Source organism: Pipistrellus kuhlii, unplaced genomic scaffold (assembly GCF_014108245.1).
Source record: "Pipistrellus kuhlii isolate mPipKuh1 unplaced genomic scaffold, mPipKuh1.p scaffold_m20_p_32, whole genome shotgun sequence".
NCBI classification, from domain to species: Eukaryota; Metazoa; Chordata; class Mammalia; order Chiroptera; family Vespertilionidae; genus Pipistrellus; species Pipistrellus kuhlii.
The window spans coordinates 5,273,186-5,286,556 of record NW_023425532.1 but is presented as its reverse complement, the minus strand read 5'-3'; positions in this window follow the sequence as shown (position 1 = coordinate 5,286,556).

Genomic DNA, 13,371 nt, shown 5'->3' with positions numbered 1-13,371 from the left:
AGGGGCGCCGCCGAGCGCTCGCTAGCTGGCGTGGAATAATAAAAAATAATTAATAATGATAATAAGAGAAAAATCCCCGGGCTTTCATGGCTCCGGGTTTCCGTGTGGCTGCAGCGGGAAGCGCGCTGTCCTTGAGGCGGACTCTCGCCTGGGCTGCCCGCCCCTCCCCCTCCCTCGCCCCCTCCTCCCCTCCCCGAGAGCCGAGAAGAGAAAGGTCTGCAGCTGACAAATATTATCCATTCTCCCCATCGATCGCGGGGTGTACAGATGTGAGCGCTTGATGTGCCCGCGGAGCCGCGAATCCTCCCTGCTCGCTCGCTCTCGCCCCGGCTCCGCTCGCCACCCCCTCCTCCCCCTTTGTTCTCCTCCCCTTTCCCTCTCTTTAAATAGATTTCAGGGCGCTGGCTGTTGGAGAGCAGCTGGCGATCTCTCCCGACAGAAGGAGCGAGCGTAGCCCGAGGTGCCCGGTCACCAGCCTCCCCTCCCCCACCTCGCCTTCCGCGTGCAGACCCGCTCCCCACCTCCCTCCAGTTTCCAAAACACAAAACGCCCGGAACACCCACGCCCGCCGCGCTCTCGGCGCCTCGGAGCCTGTGTCGGTGTCACTTTGTGTGGAGGAGGGAGGGACCGGGGACGTGCCGGAAGAGCCGAGGGTCGGGATCCGTCCCCGGCTACACTAGGGACGCGGCCCGGCCACGCGGCGAGGGGACAGTTTACCATCAGGGACAGTCGGGGGGCAGCCCTTTATCCCTCCTTTGCAGATGGCAGATTAAGCCCACAGCGTCCAGCCTCAAAGGGGCCGGCCGCTCGGCGAAGGGTTAACCCGTTGGCCGGTGGTCGCGGGCACCCGCGCGCGCGCGCACCCGCACGCGCGTGCGCGTGCCCGGCGAGCCGTCCCCGTCCGCCCGGGTGCCCGCCGCAGCCCGCGGAGCGCCCGGAGCCGGAGGGGGTTTCGCGGGGGAGGGGCGGGGCGGGCTTAACCAGGCCGCTCGGCTGAGCGAGGCCACCTCGCCGTCTGTCACTTAAATGATTGTCCTCCGCTCCGCTCGGTGCGGTCAGCGAGGGCTGTTAACAGGCAGTTGCAATCAGTTTCCGAAAGGTCAGCCAAGGTCCTCCGGCTCTCGCAGACGGAAGGCATTACGAAACCGCTTTTGTATCTGCAGGCACTTTAGAGAGAGGCGGAGGGGCGCCCCGCGGAGCTGCGAGCCCCGGGAGAGGGCGGGGGCCCGGGGCGGGGGGCTCCCCTCCCTCCCCTGGCGGCGGGGAAACTACCCGGCCGGTGACCCGGGCCTCCCGGTTTCGCTGGGGAAGCAGGAAGGAAGACGGGGCGCAGGGAGCAGGCAATGAGGGAAGGAGGAATGGGAGGAAGTGGGAGAGGCGTCCTGGCTCCCGGCCCTGCCCGGCCTGCGGCCACAATGGGACCCGGACCGGGACGGGCGGCCTCGGGTGCGGCCAGCCCCGCTCGGACTCGCGGGCCCTCCTGGCGCAGGGGAGTGGGGCGACGGGTGCTCGGAGGCAAAGGAGAGACCCTCGCACAGCAAGCGAGTCCCCGCGCGGTGTCTGAAGACGCTGCCGCCGCCGCTAGAAGTCGTCCATCAGCAACCAGTCCAACCTGCCAGTGATAATGTGCGATCAACACCAAATCACCCCCGCCAGGCGCGATCCATCATCGGCGCGCCGCGGGCCGCGTGAGGCTGGCTCGGGGCGGGGGCGGGGGCCGCGGAGCAGGAGACGGTCGCCTGTCGCACCGGGCCTGGCGTCCCCCGCTGCCCCTCCCGGAGGCCTGCACCCCGGCGTCCTTAACGCCCCAAGTTCCCCGGCTGCGGGACACAGACCCGGGGGCTCCCACTGCCGGCGCGGGCCACATAGGAGCCCGCGCGTCCGCCGAGCCCCTCGAGTCCAACCTACAAAGCCATCCCTTCTTCGGAACCACTCTGCCTGTCCCTCCCCCCTCCTCCGAGAAAGCCTGGCTGGCGGGAAATTAATATTTAATATCGTGAAATTGATTAAAGGGTTGGAAGCCGACGACGGGGTGGGGGGAAGGGTAGGGGCGTAATTAAAGATCTGAGAGTCATGGCCGCTCCTCCTCCGCCCCAGCCGATCGCGGCCTTTGTGAGGCCAAGGCGGGGCTGAGCCAGGCCCAGGGTGGTGGCCCAAGGGCGGAGGTCAGGGGTGGCCAGTAACCTAAGCACGTGGGGCTGCGCCGGAGCTCCCAGCTGGTAGCCGGCCTGGAAGCACCCTCCCTGCCCCCAGGGCCCTTCTGGGCGCACCCACTCTGTGACTCCCAGGTCCCCAACGCGGCCGTCCTTTGGGCCCCGCTCTAAGGCTGCCTCTCCAGCCACTGGCGTGCTCTCCCAGGCCACCACACAGCCCTTCTGAGTCAGGGCCCCCCGGCTCTGTGACTGGGGTGTCGGAGGCTGAGGCTGAGGCTCCCCGAGCTCCCGCAGGTTCTTTCTGGTCCAGGCCCCACCCGGGCGCTCAGCTGGGGGCCGCTTAACTAGTTCAGCTGCCCTGCGGGCGGGGCCTGCGCTCTGGCGGTGGTCTCCCGGGAGTCATCACCAAACCAGCTCAGCCGGTTTAGGCTCGCTGCCCCCCGGGGAGGGGGCTGGAGCTGGAGGTGGGTGCCCTTGGGCCACTGGAGCTGGCTACAGCAGGTGGGCGCTAGGTCTGCGGTAACCTGTAGGCGCTGGCTGTTTAGAAACAGGCTGGCTGGCTCCAAATGGCTACTTGGAGCTTCTTCCTGTGTACCATTTATTTTTCCGTGAAGCGGCCTGTGGAAAGTACCAACAAGTGTGCAGAGGAGAGAAAACGCCAGACACAACATCACCCTTGGCCTTCATCGGTTGGCGGTGAGGAGGGCCGCCAGGCTCCGCAATGCCCAGAGAGAAGGGCAGGCCCAGGGCAGGGCAGGCCCAGCCTTGGGGTTCTTGCTGCCCTTGAACAAAGCACCAAGTGCAGCCTAAACGGGGGGACAGGAGGAAGGAAGGAAGAGCTGGTCCTGAAGCAGCCTCCGGGGGCCGGAGAATCTCCCTTAGAATAACAAGCTTGGGAAGCGTTATGCAAAATGACTCCGTTTCACCAAAAACAAGCCCAAATGTTCGCGATCAACCTCCTGCCGAGCTGATAAGCAACCTGCAAACTTTGGCTGGGACCTTGAACTAGAGGGAAGTATCTGCAGTGGCTTACAAAACAAAGGCAACGGGGAGCTATTCCAGCAATTTGCCTCTCCCCCTGCCTCTGCGCTTCTACCTGCCGCAGCTGCTCCCTGGGGGCCATTCCGACCTCCCAGCCCGAGCCGCAGGCGAGATCCCACCGAAAGCCCGCACTTGGCACCGCCTTTTCGGGCAGATGGGGGGAGGGTTGGGAGTGTCCTGGGAGACCGGCGGCCTGCCCAGTGCACATACCGATGTCTGAGCGAGTGCGTTGGGCGGCACTCACTCTGCAGCCTCCATAGATAATGTTGGGATTTCACAACCAGATGCACCACATTTTCCAGCACATTCCTCACCGCAGCTCGGGGGCCCTGGGTCTCAGCCGGGTGTGCTCCCACCTGCAGTCACTGCTGTGCACTCGAGGTGTCCCGGGCTCACTGGCCAGGCTGCCACCGCGGGCAGAAACAGCTCGGGTCGAGGCCAGCAGCCCTGGTCCTCGCTGGTCCTCTGCCCACCATCCTCCTCCCAGTTCTGGCCCCAGCCAAGGCCTGTCCCTACCCCCCCCCCCCCCAGGCGTGGGGGGAGCTGGGTGCGCACGATGCCTCTAGCGCCTGCCCAGGTAGGGCGCCTGCCTAGGTAGGTCGCCTGCCGGAGGAAGGTGCAGGCATCCTGGGGGGTCCTTGTGGGCCCAGGGGGAGCGCCCCCTCCCCCCGGTGACACAGCTGTGCGCACGGGAGGTCCCCGCGGGCGGCCCGGCAGCTGCGCGGCCGCCATCTTGGCCCGGGCCCCGGGGCCGGCGCTGCCCCCGCGGGGGAGCCCGAAGCCGCAGCCGCGCCCCCCCCTCACCCCCCCCCCCCGACTCCGGCGGCTGCTCCCGGTTGAGGCGCGGCCGGCCGTCCCCACGTCGCCAGAACGATGTCACTTCCGAGGAAGGACTCTCGTGCCCGGCCTGCTGCACCGATCAACACGTTGTCGCCTTTCCCGCGCTCAGCGGCCGGGCAGCAGCCCTGGCACTTGGACTTCTGCCCCGGGTGCCACCCGCGGAGGCAGCGCCCTGGGGCGAGGCCTGCCGTGCACCCCCTCCGCGCTGGGAGTTCCCAAGGAGCTTTCAGGGCAAGAGAGGATTAGAAAGCTACCTCTCTTTAAGGGACCTTTTTAAAACAAAATAGGTTTTATTGATTTTTAAAGAGAAAGGAAGAGGAATACAGAGATAGAAACATCGATGAGAAATGAAAAAGAACAAAAAGAAACAAAGAAAAAAAGAAACAGTAGAGAACATCACCCATCAGTTACCTCCAGCACGCCCCCTACTGGGGATGGAGCCCACAACCTCAGCACATGCCCTGATTGGGAATCGAACCAACCACCTCTTGGTTCCTGGGTTGACGCTCAACCGCTGAGCCACACCAGCCAGGCTCAGGGGCACTGACTGGAGGAGACTATGTGTCCATCTTGGGGATGTGTTTATGGAGAGCTCGCTAAGGCCAAGGCGCTGCGTTAGGCCCCAGGGGCATCCAGAAGTACAAAAGTGCATTTTTTAAAAAGATACCCCTGGTCCTCAAGTAATTTACAATCTAGCTTGGCAGGCAGACTTGTAAATGACTGACTAAACACAAATAAAAAGCAACGTGAAACGAATGTAAACAATGGGCACGAATCCTGCAGTAAATGGCCCGGGGCAGGGCCAATTAATTATTTAAAAAATAACCTTGACTCCTAAAAATGTAGACTCCGTTCTAGGAGGGACGGGGAAGATAAAAATTTACTAACACTGGATAGTTCCAGGATTCCAGGGGATAATAGTCATCATTTCTGAAAGGTTGATGTTTAGGAAAAATGGTGAAAGTTTATTTAAACTAAGCAAAATACTGAGAATCAGAAACACTGGATTCTTTTCTCGGCTCCTGACGTATGCCGGGTGGTAGAGAAGCAGATTGCCAGCAGCTCGCAATACCCCTGCTGGAACTCGGCAAAATTCTCACCTCGCCATAAAGAGAAAAGTTTTAGAAAACATAACTAAAGGGAAGATTAGAAACTTCTAAAAAGGTTTCAGACTTAAGGTGGGAATTAGCCCTAGCCGATTTTGCTCAGTAGATAGAACATCAGCCCAGGGATTGAAGGGTCCTGGGTTCCATGCCAGTTAAGAGCAGTACCATGAACCTTGGTTGCAGGCTCCATCCCCAGCCCTGTTTGGCCTGCAGGAGGCAACCAATCAGAGGAAGTCTCTTTTATTGCTGTTTCTCTCTCTCAGTCTCTCTTCCTCCCTTCCACTCCCTCTAAAAATCATTGGAAAAATATCTCAGGTCAGGGTTAACAACAAAAAGGGGAAATGAAAAGAAGAAATACACACAACCACAAAGATGAGTCTAGATGTTCTCCAAGATGTGAACATGCAGAAAGCTGTCCCAAGATGATCTGTCCAGAGGTTGGAGAGTGTGGGAAAATCAGTCACTGGTCCAAGAAAATTAAGCAAATTTTAAAAATGTGGCAATTAACTGGGCGGGGGGGGGGGGGGGGAAGGTGTACAAGAAAGTAAATACAATCACTGAAGCTTAATTGCCTCAGCAATAAACACTATGAATTTGGTCACAAAGTAGCCATTGGGCATGAATTTAGTAACAAATTATGATGTAGCTCTATTGTGAGAGGAGGGGGGGGAGGGGGGAAAGTATGTTGCAGAAAATAAAAATCCTCTACTATACTAGGAAGTCAACACATAGTAGCCGCCATGGGTTATTTAGAAGCCCACACCTACACATTACTTAGAAACCTGATGATATCTTCCAGAAGAAAAAGCCGGTGTTGCTCAGTGGATAGAGCGTCAGCCTGTGGACTGAAGGATCCCAGGTTCGATTCTGGTCAAGGGCACAGGCCCAGGTTGTGGGCTCAATCTCCAGTGTGGGGTGTGCAGGAGGCAGCCGATCCATGATTCTCTCTCTTCATTGATGTTTCTCTCTCCCTCGCCCTTTGTCTATGAAATCAATAAAAGTATATTTATAGAAAATAAAAGTCTGAGAAATCCCAGTCACGATGTCATTCATGTCCTTTGAAACTCTCTTCCTTCAACACGACTAACTCAAATTACCCAAAGCATAGAAAAAGTGAACAGTGGGGTGAGCGAGCAGGCCGGGGGGGGGGGGGGGTCCACAAGCTATAGGTTCCTGGTGAGAGGGGAGAGCAGGCCCTGAATCTCCTTCCCAAGAGAGACGCCGTGTACAGCTCCTGCTGTGGAAATGACTTGCTAAGTATTGATGGAATCCCCAATAGCAGCCCAGTCCTCCCAGCGTGGCCGGCCGCTTCCCACACCAGCACTGCTGGCCCAGCAAAGCCCCTCTTTGCAGTGCATTTGATTAGGACCTGCTTCTCCGGATGACCCCGCACTTTTAAATGCAAATTCTCTGCATCCGCCGCTTGAAGTGTGAATGTTTGTTCACAGGTAACTTGTCAGGCTGTCAAACCCTATTGCACCACCATTAAGGTCTTACACTCAGACATCCTACCCCTTACACCCCACTTAAAGGCTTCCCATTCCCAACCAAAGAAAGCAGACCCCGAGTCCCACCTCGCTAGCTAAACAAGACACTTCGCTAGGGTGATGCCCTCGTCTTTTTTTTTTTTTTTTTTAACACCCAAACCAAGCCTAGAAGTGACCCAGTAATTTATGGACACTGGACCCCACAGATGAGAGGTAACAAAACAAAGATGGAGTCAATGGGCCTATTGAACCAACCTGCTGGGTCAACACTGGGCCGGGCGCAGCCGTAGGCCTGCTCTGCCTCCAAGATGCCCTTTTGACCCCCCTCCTGCCCTGTGTCAGCATCTCTTTTCTTCTTGATCAGAGAGAGAATCTGTTTCTCCTCTGCTCCTCGAATGGAGCTGCCACTAACTTGCCCCGTGGCTTGGTGAGAATCGGAGGGCTGTGCCCACGGGCCTGAGTCCCAGCCCTAATGCCCCGTACAAGGAAGTACCCAGACCACACAGCCTGCCGCCTGGGGGCTGCCAGAGAAGCCAGCTGGTCTCAGGGCCCCCCTGAGTACGGCTCGGTTCTGGTCCAAGAGGTTCTGGCTGAATCCAGGTCTCCTGGCTGCACAGAAAGAGCGGGCCTTGCAGACCCAGTACATCCTGGGAAGTCGGGGTGAGGCTAGGGGACTCTGGGCTTCCCTCTGCACCTCCCCAAAGCCCGGCTGAGAAGGCCATCAGGAGCGGAAAGGAAAGCGGGTCGGAGGGGCGCATGCCTGCTGGGAAAATGAGGAGATTTCACCTTTAGGGAAGGTGTGTCACGTTTAGGAGCAGAGAAGAGAACAACTGACGATTCCCAAGCAAAACAGAACCGTGTTTCTCTACAATGTTTCCATCTCCTACTCGAGCCACAATGAAATCGCAGATCAAATAGCAGATCAAAGGCAGAGGCAAATACAATTATGCTGCCTGTGAAACCCTGAGCATGAAATCTGAAGTCAAACTTGCCATTCAGGGGTTAGAGACGAGGATAATGGGAACCTGGGGCCCCTTCCAGTCACAATGTATCCTGCTGGATATTTTTAAAAAATTGATTTCAGAGAGGATGAGAGAGGGAGAGAGACAGAGAGAACCATGATGAGAGAGAATCAGGGATCGGCCACCTCCTGCACGGCCTCACTGCGGATCCAGCCCACAGCCCAGGCCTGTGCCTTTGACGGGGAATCGAACCAAGACCTCCTGGTTCCCAGGTTGATGTTCAACCACGAGCCACGCCGGCCAGGCACCATGCTGGATATTGAAAACCACACCTTGGGGGTTGGGTAAGGTGACCAGATGTCCCACTTTTGGCGGGACAGTCCTGATTTTTAACAATTTGTCCTGCGGCATTTTTTTTGAAATCGGAACTTTTTTTAAAAATGCTGCCGGACGCGGGACAAATTGTTAAAAATCGGGACTGTCCCGCCAAAAGTGGGACGTCTGGTCACCTTAGGGGCACCTGAAGAATTAATTCAGTATTAGAATAATGTATTGTTTTTTCCACACTTCCTTTAGGAAACACACCGACTGCATTTCCAGCTTTGTTCCACATAAAGGTACCTGTCTGTTGGAAAAAAAAAAAAAGAAAGTGATTGCCAAAGCCGGTTTGGCTCAGTGGATAGACCGTTGGTCTACGGACTGAAAGGTCCCAGGTTCGATTCCGGTCAAGGGCATGTACATTAGTTGCGGGCACATCCCTGCTAGGGGGTGTGCAGGAGGCAGCTGATCAATGTTTCTCTCTCATCGATGTTTCTAGCTCTCTCTCTCTCTCTCCCTCCCTCTCTGTAAAAAATCAATAAAATACATTTTTAAAAAAGAAAAAAAAGTGATTTGTAAACAAACAGCGAAAAGAATTGCCTGGAGCAATAAAGGGTTACCACAGATTCCCCCCCAAGATGGTGGGCAAAGGCTGGTGGCAACCAGATTGCCATTGGCACCGCCTACCCACTTCCCTTTCACTGCTGAGGGCCACCACCGTGTTCCTCAGTCCCCCCCACACTGCACGAGCCAGGGGGGAGCTGGCCTTTGATCTCCTATTGCTCAGAAGATCCAGATTGGCTTCACGGCCCGTTTCTTTGACCTTGGCCTCATTTCAGCTCTCTGTCCCCCCACCACCCACCCCTATAATCTGGGCGGCCTCTGGAGGGTACAAGCTCCTATTATAACAGAGACTCTTCTGTTTAGAGCCGCTGCTAATTAAGCTCAGCTCTCAGCAGTGCGTGGCATGCTTGCTTTCTTTTCTCCCAATGCCCACACGTTCTTGACACTCTTCCCATTGGGGGGGGGGGTGTCGTCTATGTCTCTTCCTCTTGAACCTGAGTGGCCCGGAGACTTACTGTAAGCACTAGAACGCCGCATGAATGCCCTGCTCCGGGACACCGAGGGCGGGTCAGGGGTGACGCGGCTCCCGGCTCCCAGCTGGCTGTGGGCTGTGCAGGCTTTGCTTTTGGATCACTGAGCTGCCCGTTCCTTCTAGTTCTGCCACTTAAGCCACCACGCTGGGAGGAAGCCCAGGCCACAGGGGGCGCCCAGCCATGTGCATGGAACACAGCTAAGGCCCCCCTCAGTGGCCGGCTCCACAGTGAGGCGTTTCCAGATGATTCTGGTCCCCCCCTGCTGAGTCTTTCCACCAGAATCCCCACCCACAGAAGTGAATTGCTTCCCAGCCAGCCCTGTTGCTGCTCACATGTTTGACCCTTGTTTTTGTGGCAGGGAGTGGGGGAGATGAGGTTTTTTTTTTTTTTATTACCCTGGCCTGTGTGGCTCAATGGCTAGAGCGTCAGGCTGCAGACCAGAGAGTCCAGGGTTCGATTCCAGTCAAGGGCACGTACCTCAGTTGCAGGCTCCTCTCAGTGTTGTCTGTCTTTCCCTTTCCCTCCCACTCTCTCTAAAAATCAATGGGAAAATATCCTCTGATGAGGATTTTAAAAATCTGTATATTTTGTGTAAATATGTGTGTATGTGGTTTTTAAAATATATATATTTTATTGTTTTTTTACAGAGCAGAAAAGAGAAGGAGAGTTAGAAACATTGATGAGAGAGAAACATCCATCAGCTGCCTCCTTCACACCCCCCACTGGGGATGTGCCCGCAACCAAGGTACATGCCCCTGACTGGAATTGAACTTGGGACCCTTCAGTCCGCAGGCCGATGCTCTATCCACTGAGCCAAACTGGTTTCGGCTATGTGTATGTTTTTATTGATATCAGAGAGGAAGGAAGAGGGAGAGAGAGAAACATCAATGATGAGAGAGAATCCTGGATTGGCTGCCTCCCGCACGCCACACACTAGGGATGGAGCCTATAACCCAGGCCTGTGCCCTGAATCCAACTGTGACCTCCTGATTCATAGGTTAATGCTCAACCACTGAGCTACACCGGCCGGGCGGGGAGATGAGTTTTTATAACGCTTTGCTAAATCATGGGAGAAAGCGGGCTGGGTTAGAAACAGAAGCATGGCAGGCAGGACATGATCCCGGCCCGTCATCCACCTGTGAGCACCATGCCTTGTTCCTCATGGACCCCGCTGGCCAGGCCTGCTGCTCCTCACACCTGAGCTCACCTTTCCCCTACAGGGAGGGACCAAGCATTTCCCGGGTGGGCTTCCTCCCCATCTATTCTCTGCTCTCCCCAGGTTCTCCTTGCTGCTTCGTGAAGGTTCTCAGGCCAGGGACGGGGAGGGGTGAAATCGGGAAGGACTGTCATTCCCTGCAAAACCCACTATTTCCCCTTCTCTGACTCCAACTATCCGGCTTGTGCCATACTCCAGACACAGGCATTTTCTTTTCTTTTTAAAATCTATTTTTATTGATGTCAGAAAGGAAGGGAGAGGGACAGAGAGAGAAACATCCATGATGAGAGAGAATCATTGATTGGCTGTCTCCTGCATGGCCCCCACTGTGCATGTGCCCTTGACCGGAATCAAACCCAGGCCCCTTTAGTCCACAGGCCCATGCTCTAGCCACTGAGCCAAACCAGCTAGGGCTATTATTTTTAAGTTTTAAAATACATTTATAAAAAATAAAAATAAAATACATATATATTTTAACAACACGTTTTTATTTATTTTTAAAATATATTTTTATTGATCTCAGAGAGGAAGGGAGAGGAAGAGAGAGAGAGAAACATCAATGATGAGACAAAACCCTTGATCAGCTGCCCCCTGCAAGCCCCTGACTGGGGATCAAGCCCACAACCGGGGCCTGTGCTCAGGGGTGGCATGGGGAGGGGCTGCGAGACACCAGGAATGTGGAGGACTGAGGAGGGGGGTGGGGGGAGCCCAGGTCCTAACCTTCACCCCACCAAGCAGGACAGCGGGAGCCGGAGATAAATAGGCCAAACTGTGCATATGTGTGTGTGTGGGGGGGGGGGGGGGCGAGGGAGTGGGGGGGAGTTACTGAACCGGCCAGAATGGGACAGGCAGCAAGGGAAGGAGGCAACACCCCTCCCCGCCTGCCAAACGGTAAGGGATGAACTTGCCAAAGATCAAATGCAGGCGTGAAAGTGGGGCAGAGGGCAAGCGCGGGGGACAGCTCCCGCCCTGGCCACAGAAAGCCAGAGCCAACCGGATTATGTGCCCGCCACTCCTCTGGGTGGCTGGGCCCTCCGAGACAAGCAGGGCTCAGACTCAGTCCCGTTCGGGGAAGCCCCAGGCCTGGGCCCTGCCCCTCCCCCGGAGCCTGAAGTCATTCTCTCCTCAGACCCAAATCCCAGCCAGGCCAGTGAGATGGTCCCCAACTGGGGCCTTCCAACACTCAGCCCATCCCACTCAAGAGCCAGGACAGACCTTCATTAGACCTTCCTGGTGTGTTGCCCGCAGCAACTTCACCTATTCTCTCCCCAAGCTTGGGACGCAAGCCTTCTCATGGCCGTTTTACAGACGAGGAAACTGCGGCTGGGAAAGGTTACACTGGGGGCAGAATGCCCATCTTTTTCTTTTTCTTTTTTTAAATTTGTATTGATTTCAGACAGGAAGGGAGAGGGAGAGAGAGGAACATCAATGATGAGAGAAACACTGATCGGCTGCCTGACCACTAGGAATCGAACAGGGACCTCTTGGTTCCTAGGTGGATGCTGAACCGCTGAGCCCAGTCACGGATTTTGTGCCTGGCCCTGTGCTGGGCTTTTCAAGAGAAATTAGACATTCTCTGACCTTGCAGAATTCGTAGGCTGGTGGGAGAGGCAGAAACAGGGCATCTGTAGGACAGGGACTCTGAATACCCTTCAGAACAGCCTGACCATCACTGCCCCCACCTCTGCTTTCCAGCCCCTGTGGTTTCTTCTCACCGGAGGCTCTTCTTGGCCTTCCTTGTGCGCCAGCTGCCGACTTCCCTCCATGGCTGCACCCACACCTGGCAGGGACCCTGGAAAGGCTGCCAGGGCGGGAGGTGTCCTTGGGCCTTGGCCTCTGGGGTCCAGGGCAGGCGAGCCTGGTGGCAGCCCCGGGCTTCCACAGCTGAGAAATGGGCCCAGGCCACGAGCAGGCTGGTAGGCCGGAGCAGCGCTTTTATTGAAGCCTGTTAAAGGGCTCCGGGCTTCCTCTGATGAAAGGCGCTTAAGTGCATCTGGTTTTGATTACAGGGGAGGAGAAAGCCAGGCGGTCTCCGGGGGGTTGGAGCAGTCATTTGGCTCTGCCTTCCTCTGGGAGAGCCGGCTGCTGGGGAGGCCAGGAGGCCAGGTGTGGGGGGCAGGCAGGAAGCAGAGCCAGTTCCAAATCCCCCGACTCTCCGAGGCTCCTGACTCTGCCAGGTGGGACCCCCAGAAACAGCACGATGGCTCAGCGAAGCCGGACTCCTTGGAGAAAGTCAAGTTCAGAGCGCCTGCTGCCCACCCCTTTCCCACAGCTCTTCACCGACCTCCACCCCCCATCTCCAAACACCCTCCCGGACGCTGACCCTCCAGCAACCTCCCTCCTGCCCTGCCCCTCCCTCGAGGTTAAAATGAGCTGCTTCTGCCTCGGGGGCTCCTGCAAGTGACGAAAAGTAAGAAAATGCAAACTTTTCAAAGTTAAAAACACACACACAAAAAAAAAACTCATTTTTTTTTCAACTAGCCGGAAAACAGACGTCGTTAAGGATCCCACGGCGCTGTAACTGACAAGCACGCGGAATTAAAGGAAGATTCATATTAGTCAGGCGGCGAGCCAGGGAGTCCCCAGCCGCTGGGCGTCGGCACCTGTGCGCGGGGCTCCACGTGGGCGCAGAAGCTGGGGGGGGGGGGGCGGGGATCGGACGGGTTCAGCACAGCTTGTGGCTCTGCAAACGCAAATGCGCGCTCCGATCCCCGCCCCGACTTCCTCCCGCTGCGTGTTACTGCCAAGTCTCTTCGCACCACGTTTCTAAGAAAAGCCGTGGGGCTGCGCGGCCCTTCGCCGCCTGCTCGGCTCATTGTGCGCGCAGCCCGGTCTGTCTGCGTGGAGCCGGCGCGTCGTGACCGCCTCGCAGGCGCGGACACCCACGGGTTGGCATTTCGAGAAGAGCTGGGCGCATTGTCTCAGCTCCCCCCCTCCCCCACACACAATAAAGGGCTGCAGCCCCTGGCCACCCCTTCTCGCAACCCATAATTAGGGATGGCCTTTGGAGAGGCAATTAAAATATGGTAATGACCGGGGCGCTCGGCCCTTTCCAAAACAGAAAGCACGCAGGTGCTGGCTTCCGGAGGCCCCACCTGGCCGGCCAGGCCGCCTCCAGCGCATGAATGAACTCCTTCTCCGGGGAGCCTTC